The sequence below is a fragment of the Piliocolobus tephrosceles genome, chromosome 1 (assembly GCF_002776525.5).
Source record: "Piliocolobus tephrosceles isolate RC106 chromosome 1, ASM277652v3, whole genome shotgun sequence".
NCBI classification, from domain to species: domain Eukaryota; kingdom Metazoa; phylum Chordata; class Mammalia; order Primates; family Cercopithecidae; genus Piliocolobus; species Piliocolobus tephrosceles.
In genome coordinates, this window is record NC_045434.1 from 146,449,923 (window position 1) to 146,454,488 (window position 4,566).

Genomic DNA, 4,566 nt, shown 5'->3' on the forward strand with positions numbered 1-4,566 from the left:
TACCACTGTTCCACTGAAACTCCTCTCCCAAGGCCAACAATTACTTCCATATTGACAAATTTAATACTTATTTCTCATTACTCTCCTTTTAAAACTTCTCAGCAATTTTTTTAAATGTAAACTTTGATTGAACACAACATGCATGAAGAAAAAGTGTACTTGGGGTAGGTATTCAGCTTGATGGAATTTTTTTGAAAGAATCACTGTTATAATAACTTTAATTTATCTTGCATTTTACAGAAGTCTATGAACGATTTTTAAAAAGCACCTCCTTCCCTCATATCATATTTCTCTGACAGTTGTTAAAGGAGGCAATGAATGTGTCAACAGCGTGTGCATCAGCGTCTTGCAAGAATTTCAGACCAAGCAACCACTCACCAAAGAACCTGCCAGCTTTTTTATCTTGTGTGTGTGTGTGTGTGTTTTTTTTTTTTTTGAGATGGAGTTTTGTTCTTGTTGCCCAGACCGGAGTGCAATGGCGCAGTCCTGGCTCACTGCAACCTCTGCCTCCCAGGTTCAAGCAGTTCTCCTGCTTCAGCCTCCCGAGTAGCTGGGATTACAGGTGTGTGCCACCATGTTCAACTAATTTTTTGTATTTTTAGTAGAAATGGGGTTTCACCATACTGGCCAGACTGGTCTCGAACTCCTGACCTCAGGTCATCTGCCTGCCTCCCAAAGTGCTGAGATTACAGGTGTGAGCCACCACACCCAGCCTTATCTTGTTTTTAATACAACAAGATTAAGTGTATCCACTCTGATGGCAAACCTGTCCAGGCACAACTCCACAACATGCTTTGCAAAATCAGTGATTAGCAAATTAGTTAGCTTTGACATGGAACTGTGCTCGCTGCCCGCGACAGCCTAGATGCTGGTTTTGATACTGGCAACAGAACATTTAAAATGACAAATTTCACACTGTGGGAAATAGTATCGCATGTCCTTCTATGGCATTTTGTGATCAGCATGTGTGACAAGTGACACATTCCTTGATATATCTTCTCAAGACATTTTCTGTCTGTTTCTGTTGGAATCTTCCTTTGATTACAAGTTGGTTATTACCATCTGTGGAACCACTTGTACCCAATTCAGCCAACAAAATTGCAAGGAGATGTTTGGGCTGACGATGTAATAGTTCACAGATATCTGTAAAGTTGACAAAAGAAGTTTTCTTGGTTCCGACTCGGACAACCTATGGAGGTTTCATGACAAATTTCCTTTTCTCCCCAGCAACCATGTCTTGATTCTTTTCCCTCGTGATGTTGAGCACTCGATTCAGCAGCTCCTCATATGTGTAGTCTCTTTCTGAGCCTTCCTAAGCAGGGCCTATCTGATTACTGAATGAGATACCATCATCTTTTTGCTCTCTTCATCTTCTAGAGCTTCATCTTTCTCTAGTATTTCATCCTCATCTGGGAACTTAACATTCTTGTTCTTTTTATTGCCAAGCATAATGTCAAGGTCATCCTCTGCTTCAGCTGGTTCTTGAGCATTATTTTCAATCTTAAGATCCTTTACACATTCTTCATCTTCATCAATATCAAAGTTTTTTTCTTCTTTTTCTTTTGATTAAAGAAGTTCAAGTCATCTAGATCATCAGAAGCATCTTTTTTCCTGCTGTCCTCTTCATCAGCTTCCAGATCCTTGTCCTTGGTTGCCTCTGGCTCCACTTCTTTTGTTTCTGAAGGCTGAATTTCCTCTGTTTGGGTATCCCCTTCCTCATCTAACATAAAAGGCTTCTTCTTCTTTTTCTTCTTACTTATAGTTGGATAAAAAACCATCTTGTTCCCAGACATGCTTGCGGCTCGTGTGGGCTCAGCTCGGATGGGAAGTCATACGGGTCAGCCCCAGACCCTGGCAGGAGCACTGCTTCTGCAGATACTTCTCCCACAACCACACTAGGCTTTGCATCAGCAAAAGGGAACGACATCGGGTCAGCCTCTCCTCCAAGCTTTGGAAATGTGCCTTCGCTGATGAAATTCTACCAAGTGACCATGTCCCTGTGATCAGACTACAGGTCAAGAAACAGAATTATTTCCGACTCCAGAAGTTTTTTCATGTCCCCTTGCAGTCACTACCCCAATCCAAGAGTAAATACTATCTTGACTTTTAACATTACTGATTGGTTTGGCCTGCTTTTGAGTGTTATTTAATTAAATTAATTAATTTAGTTATGAGTCAGTCTTGCTCTATTGCCTGGGCTGGAGTGCTGTGGTGCAATCACAGCTCACTGCAGCCTCGATTTCCCAAACTCAAATGATTCTCCCGCCTCAGCCTCCAGAATGGTGTGTACTACAGGCATATGCCACCACACCTGGCTAATTTTTGTATTTTCTTTTTAGGGATGGGATTTTGCCATGTTGCCCAGGCTGGTCTCAAACTCCTGGATTTCAAGTGATCCACTGCCTTGGCCTCCCAAAGTGCTGGGACTACAGGTGTGAGCCACCATGCCCAGCCCTGTTTTTGAGTTTTATATAAATATAACTCAGTTTATTCCCATTTGTGTTTGTGCTTTTGTTCAACAATATGTTTGTGATATTCATGAGGTTTTTATGCATAGTTGTAGTTCATTCATTCTCATAACTGTATAGAATTCCATTGCACACATACACTGCAGTCTATCCATTGTACTGTTGATGGGCTATTTCCAATTTTTAGCTATTAAGGATAGTTCTGATGTGAATATCCTTGTGCATGTATTTTGGTAGGTATATAGTAGTATTGCCTTGTGGTTTTCAGTTGCATTTTCCTGAGGAATAATGAAGTTAAACTCCTTATTATATGTCAATTGGCCGTTTGGATGTCTTGTTTTGTGAGGGGTCTTTCTGAATCTTTTGTCATATCTATTGAATTGCCTGTCATTTCATTACTGACTTGCAGGAATTCTTTATATACTCTTGAAACTTTCTCTTTTTTTGTTAGATATATGCAATGAAAACAACTTCTTTTACTCTGTGGCTTGCTTTTTTGTTGTCTTAATGATGTCACTTGGTAAACAGAAGTTCTTAATTTTAACAGAGTCCAACTTACCAATTTTTTTTTTCATGTTAAGAACTATTTGAATCCTATTGAGCTATTTGGTCCACCCAAAAAGCATAAATATTCTCCTTTCTTTGAAAAGATGTATACTTTTACCTTTCACATTTAGATGTGCATTCCATCTAGAAATAATTTTTGTGTGTGTATGGTAGGAGTCATGATTAATTTTTTCCCATTTGCATATCCAATTGGCCAAGCATCATTTATTGAAAACACCATGCTTTTACAAGAGCATTGCAATGTTGCCATTATCATAAATCATATACCCTGTATGGGTGGGTCTGTTTCTGTATTCTATATTTTGTTTGTTGGTCAGTTTGCTATCCATGGGTCAATACCACACTCTCTTAATTACTACAGTTTAGAATACATCATGTTATCTGTTTGTGTAAATCCTTCAAAATGTTCTTTATTATTTTTAACCCTTTGTGGTTCCATATATTTTAGAATAAGTTTGTCAATTTACACACACACTCCTGCTGGGATTTTGATTGAGATTGCATTGAATTCATAGATCAATTTGAAGAAAATTGAAATCTTTACAAAATTAAGTTTCTGAACTATGAGCATGGTAGGTTCATTCATTTATTTACATCTTCATTAATTTCATTCAATAATGTTTTATAGTGTGCAATGTAAAAAGACTTTGACGTTTTTAATTAAATTTATTCCTAGATTGATGTTTTGTTTGCATCTTTTCCTTGAAATACTTTTTCCACATGGTTTCTGGGGCATTACTCCCTCTTCCTCTCACTGCCTTTACCTTTGCTGATTCTTCCTCATCATGCAGAATTATAAATTTTTGACTTTGTCTAACATTGATGCTCTAACCAGATCTCTTGAATCAGATGGTTTACTCATCTCCCAGTTGCCACAAGTACCCTAATTATAGGCTTATCCCTGTGACCTTTGGAGAATTGTTCTTGTCTAGTAGGAGCCGCCTCCCAGGAAATGACTGGAAGTGTATTCCCCACTCCTCCCCACTGCAGCTGATGACTGATTCAAGAGTATGAATGCCCAGCTTCCTTGCTTCAGGGTGGGTCAATTTAGCTCTCAGATGCTTTAAGCCACCTATGCCCCAGCCAAGGATTAGGAGAAGGCTATATTTTATCTGAGACCATATTGTTACTCAGATTTCCCCCTTTTTCATTTTGTTTCCCTCATGGCCTTACAAGTTTTTCTTGAGGAGAGACTTCTCAGTAAATCAAGTGCCTCTAGTCCTTGTCTCAAGCTCTGCTTCCAGGGAAACTGATTTCACTCTGTAGCTTGTCTTTGCTCTATATTCATTTTCTAGATGATTTTATCTAGTACAGTGGTATTAAACACCATTTTTATGCTAATAACTCCAGAATTTATATTACCAGCCTTGACCCCTCCTCTGAGCTTTAGACTAAAAAAATCTCATTGCTATTTCCTTTAGCTGTCTAAAAGACCTGTCAAATTTAACAAATACGAAACTAAATTTTGAATTTTCCTCTCAGGCTAGGGGACATCCCAAATGCTGGTGGGACCTTGACCCTGGCTGGTGTT

At 38.8% G+C, this 4,566-nt stretch overlaps 1 pseudogene; it reads right to left on the minus strand.

The window, feature by feature from the left end:
• Positions 1-817: 817 nt before the first annotated feature.
• LOC111540813 lies at positions 818-1,823 on the minus strand (annotated as a pseudogene).
• Positions 1,824-4,566: the final 2,743 nt, after the last annotated feature.